The sequence below is a fragment of the Haliotis cracherodii genome, unplaced genomic scaffold (genome assembly GCF_022045235.1).
Source record: "Haliotis cracherodii isolate W230 unplaced genomic scaffold, xgHalCrac1.p SCAF_6, whole genome shotgun sequence".
In the NCBI taxonomy this organism is placed as follows: Eukaryota; Metazoa; Mollusca; class Gastropoda; order Lepetellida; family Haliotidae; genus Haliotis; species Haliotis cracherodii.
Genome location: NW_027266319.1, coordinates 50400039 through 50405756, shown reverse-complemented (window position 1 = coordinate 50405756; position 5718 = coordinate 50400039). Strand labels below are relative to the sequence as shown.

At 42.4% G+C, this 5718-nt stretch overlaps 1 pseudogene; it reads left to right on the top strand.

The window, feature by feature from the left end:
- Positions 1-4066: 4066 nt before the first annotated feature.
- Positions 4067-4682, top strand: LOC139446479 (uncharacterized; annotated as a pseudogene).
- Positions 4683-5718: the final 1036 nt, after the last annotated feature.

Below are 5718 nucleotides of genomic sequence, written 5' to 3'. Positions count from 1 at the left end.
GTGAATTTTGGAATGATAAATATCCTGTATAAGAAATAGACACCGTATATGTATTTAGCTCACCTTAATAAATGCTACTTCACACTCGCATGATAACCTCTATACATTATGGGGGCGGTGGGGTAGCCTAGTGGTTAAAGCGTTTGCTCGTCACGCCGAAGACACGGGTTGCATTCCCATCATTGGTACAATGTGTAGAGCCAATTTCTGGTGTCCCCTGCCGTGGTATTGCTGGTATATTGCTAAATGCCGCGTAAAACCTCCCTCTCTCCCTCTCTCCCTCCCTCACCCACTCACCGCGAGCACGTTTAAGTTTTAAACACATTCATTTTGGGAATATGTTTAGATATCAAACATGTTGAAATCCTAAACACAATTCTTAAAATGTTTAGGCCTTTAAATGTTTAAATTTCGGGGATGTTGTTAGCATCAAGTGAGCGAACTAGTCCTTTCTTACGATTAGACCATAACGACTTAGAGTAAATATGTAAAATGTTTGTTTCATCTTTGGGTTTAAACGCAATCCGATACTCTTTAGAGCTGAACGTTTCTAGCATGTGATGAATACATAAACACTTTTTTATACAGTACAGGGTATTTAGCATAATAGAATAATCGTACAAAACCTGACTTCATTCACAGCACATTCGCTTTCAGCTCTTGTCAATAAAATAATGTGGTAGAGAGAAGCAAAGACTCACTATAACACACAGAGCGAAGTATGTTTAGGGCGAAAAGTTTCCAATGAATGAACACGCTATGAATGATCATATTACGAAAAGCCCCTTCAATGTTTTTCGCATTCATTGTTAACTTGCTAGCTCGCACAGGCTGTTTGAGCAAAACACAGGTCATTCTTAATAGAACCCGATGCATCATTGAGAATTAAATGTGGCAATATGGGTAAAACCGCCCAATACCACACAGCACACTTATATGACAACAGGAAAAAGCCTAATCGCGGCTCACCTTTTGATGACAGAATTTATAACAATTGTTATCATTACAGGAAATGATTTTCTCGATCGAAAATTAAACTATAAATGTGTTGGCCATAGAGAGTGGTGAAAAGGTTTAATGTGAATGGGCAGGTGTAGAAGGCAATAGGCCACTGACACATTCCACAGTCGCACAGTGAGCAGATGGTGGTAAAAAGGATTTATTTTCATCTCACTGCATTAAGGAAGCTCCTTAATGGGGGTGGGGGGGGGGGGGGGGGGGGGGATGTCTTACCCTGTTGGATAGATGAGGTGAAGATACTCATTGCCTGGCATTTTTGTGTCGGAATCTGAGTTGAACTGTTTGACACTGTGTGCTTTCTTTAATTTTACTAAAGTAGTGACAACAATATCAGATTCAAAGGAACACACACGTTTTACCCTTGGGATTAACCGTCATATAGCTTGAATATTGCTGAGTGCTGCGTTTAACAACAAACAAAACCCATGGGATTAACACACGTTGAAATTAAAATACCTTCATGCACTTGCCTGGTTGTGGCCTAGCGATACTATTTGATGGAGATTTTACGTCCGCTTCTGTAAATTGGCCCAAACGCCTGTCGACTTGATAAAGGCTGTCCGGGTTACCTGTGGCGTCTAATATGAATATTATTATTTTGTTTTGATCGTTGTCTAACGCCGCACGGCGTTCTGTAAGTAATCGAACCTGGACCAGACACTCCAGTGTTTGATATCATGATTATCGATCCAAGCAATTGGGATACGATGACATGCACCAACCGTCAGCGAGCCTTATCACCCGACACTGTTAGTCGCCTCTTACGACAAGCATAGTCGCTTTTTACACCACTCTAACCCGGATCTTCACGGGTCATGAATATTATTAACTAGGTATTGATAGTAGATTGTATTTTGATGTGCGCCAGGGAAATATAAGTTCCAATTGTTGACATTAATACTTTATAATCAATAATACAATTTTGATGATAATTTCGCATTTCTGTCCAACGCGTGATTCTCTCAAATATTGATAAATAGTACGATGCATCGTACTATGCATATTATATATTTAGTGCAGGTGTTAACGGGTGGCCCAGTGATGTAAATCGACGCAATGCGCTGTGCAGAGTTTCGTCTCATAGCCAGACCTGGCAAACCTGAGTTCGAATCCAAGATTTGCTCCGATTGTAATCCTTTCTTTGTTGGCACAAGTTTGTTTGTTTGTTTAACGCCGCACTCAGCAGTATTCTAGTTGTATAACGTTGGTCTGTAAATAATCGAGTGATCCAATGAGTGACATCATGAGCATCGTTCTACAAATTTACAACATTTCTAACATGGTAGGGTTATGTGGTTGCAACATCATTTCTTACCCATTTTTCATCGAACCAATTTATCTTTACACAAAATTACCCAACCACAGATGACTTTTTAAAAATTGGGGGCACGGGTGGCCCAGTTGTCTCAGGCGCCGTGCACAGTTGCGTCCCCTGGGCACGCCAGAAACCTATGATTGTGGGTTCGAATCCCGGTTTGACCCAGTTATATATAATTATGTTTCTAGGTTTGTCAGCACCATACCCGTGCTCGTGGGTTTCACCGAAGTGGTAAACGTCTGAGACCTACATCACTTCGGGCTCTCCTCCCACATTAAGCTGACACGCCGCGATATAACTGGAATACTGTTAAAAGCGGCGTTAAACCCAACTCACTCACTCACTTTTACAAATTGTTGCAGGAATGAGTGATGGTAACATAGACATAATCAAACGGCGACGTCATTTGGAATGAGAAACAAGAATTCCTACAGCTGTGAAAATGTACTTCCTCGCTTTAACTGTCAAACATTTACAGTTCATTTCCTCTTAATGACGTTCTAACAGACTACGAGGGTTCGTGTGCACCGGCCTTCACAAGCACCTCCTGGGAGCAAATCGTTTGGAACTTCTTTACCCCTTACTCCAAAACCAAATGTTTAGACTGAAAATGTATTGTCAAAAGACATGACCCTGTAAACACCAAGCGGTCGAGTTTACTACGTACAAAGCACGGCATGACGTGATCACACCAACTAACAGAATCACCTGTAAAATATATCTCAGCAGCGCAGTTGGTCAAACTTTTGGATGCGAGTCTGGTACCAAACAGGCGGTATCTTCACTCATCTGTGTAGACCATTAACGGTCAAGGAACAAAGGACAGCCTTGACCTGCAACCACGGATACGTACAATCAATGCAGTAATTTCAAAACTTTAGAGGACAAACCGACTGAAAAAATAAGCATTTTAATTAATTTTATCTTTACAGGATAAAATGGTTTATTTCAGTTGGGCATTCCTGAGATAGGTGACCCATCATTTAACTTGTGCACTATAGTATTTATGTTGCATGCTAAGGGAGGTTACTCGGGTCTAACTGAAATAAACCTTTATTGTGAAGGAATTCCCATCAGCCTTTCGCTTTCGGCGGTCATTACATGCAAACTGTTTTTCCGTGTTCGAGCATATATTTTCGTGTTTCGCAACATGTCAGGGAGAGGGAAACAAATGAGAAAGCGGCCGACACATGGGACAAGAGCGACCACGAAGACGAAACGCAAGGAAACAGGCCCCTTCGCAGTCGTCACCGCCCGGCATGCCCGAAGCAGCGATGGGACAGCCAGATAACTTGGCGACAGCACGTGGACCCAGTCAAGTTCAAGCAGACAGGACGGCGCCTTCCCACACTTCGTCAGGTGAAAATGCGAGTGGGTCAAGACCGACTGGGGTTTTCCAGGTTTCACCAGCTCGCTCCAGAGGCGGAACGAAAAGCAACACCAGTGCCATCAGGGGTTTGGAAAATCTTGAAGCTGAGTCCCATAGATTGATTAAGGCATCCTTGGCTACATGTACCAGGAAGACCTATATGAGTGCAATACATTCATTTTCTAGTTTCCGTCAGGCTTTAGGCTTACAAGAAGTTTCGCCTGTCTCGGTAGAGCAGCTAATACAGTACATTTGATATCTTTCACTAATTTTTTTTTCCTCAGTCTACTATTAGTCTACATTATCAACACAGGATACAAGGTTTGTCAGATCCGTCAGTTCATGTCGTTGTCCGGAAGATGCTTGAAGGTAGCAGACGCCTTACAAAGAAAGTAGATGTCAGAGCTCCAATATCTTATAAGATTTTGCTGCAGATGCCTGTGGCTTTAGGAGTGATATGCAATTCATCATATGAAGCAATACTATTTAAGGCTGCCTTCTCTTTAGCGTTTTTCGGCTTTTTCCGGGTTGGCGAACTTGTTTACACTGACAGTGAGCATTCGGATCGACCGTTGATGTTACAAGATGTTTCTCTTGAGAAAACCGCTTTGAGAGTGCAAATCAGGCATTCGAAGACGGATCAGAGAGGGAAAGTTACAATTGTACATACACACCATACCAGGAAGTAGGATGTGCCCTGTCAGCTGCCTTCGTCAGTATTTGGAAGTCCGACCACCAGCTTCAACTTACCTGTTTTGTCATAATGACATTCAGCCAGTCACTAGATACCAGTTTTCAGCTATTGTTTCCAAATGTGTAAGGCTACTGGGTTTAAACCCCACCCTGTATAAATCCCACTCCTTCAGAATCGGGGCGGCTTCCTCTGCAGCAGACATGGGTGTATCTGCAGAAAAGATACAGCAGTGGGGTCGCTGACAGTCTGCTGCATACGTTTCTTACATTAGAATTGTCTGAGCAGTATATTTATGCTTTCATTCCATTAATGTACTTTTCTTACTCAGGGGAAGTCATCACTAAACCCTCTTAACTAACTTCAGCTTCATAACAATCATCATGATCATATATCATGTACTTTTCATTTTTATACATTCATGTATATGTTATTTTCCTAGTCATTTCATTTCATTCTAATCATGTTATTACCTGCTTTACCAATGTATTTGCATATTGTATGTTGTATGAAAATGTTTTCATGCATTAATTAAGTCTTTTTTTTTTACAGATAATGGATTGTAGGCTCATCATCTGTCTATTGGGCTCAGCGGCAGAGTTTCAGATTAAAAAGAGGGAGGCGTCTAGGCTTACATAAATCGGGGTTCACCTTAAGTTGGTTTGGCAAGAGAGGAATGCACTGGAGAGAGCTATTGCTGACCCAGCTTGAAAGGAAACCTCCAAGTATCATGATTCTCCACTTAGGTTCAAATGATCTGGTAAGCTCCGCTATTAGGAATTTGGTTCGCAGTGTCACAGAGGATGTCACATATTTTGCTGAGATACTTCCCTTCACAGTCTTTGTATGGTCTGAGTTACTGCCACGTCACTATTGGCATAGGACCGCAAATTACAAATCGGTGGAGGAGGCCAGGAAGCGCTTGAATAGAGCAGGCATGAGTGCAGTGCTAAGGGTTGGAGAGCGAGACATAAAGCATGGTATTCGGGCACAGGACTTGGGGATGTACAGGCATGATGGTGTCCATCTTTCAGATGTAGGGCTTTCCATATATTTGTCAATACCTATCAGGAGGCTTTGGAGCACTTCCTTCTGATGACCGGTCAAAGGTGTTTACTGGCAATTAAATGTGAAGTTCTTTTTTTCTGTGCTAAGTATTGGAGGGTCTGTGTGTGGACACAGTCCTGTGGCGTAATACTTGCGGGTTGGGCATAGTAATTTCCGGAGGCCTTCGATGAGCGCTACCCGCGAGGGCCTAGCTTGCTTAATGACACGCTGGTTGACCTCCTTTGGTGTACCCTGGGGGGATCAAAGTCATTT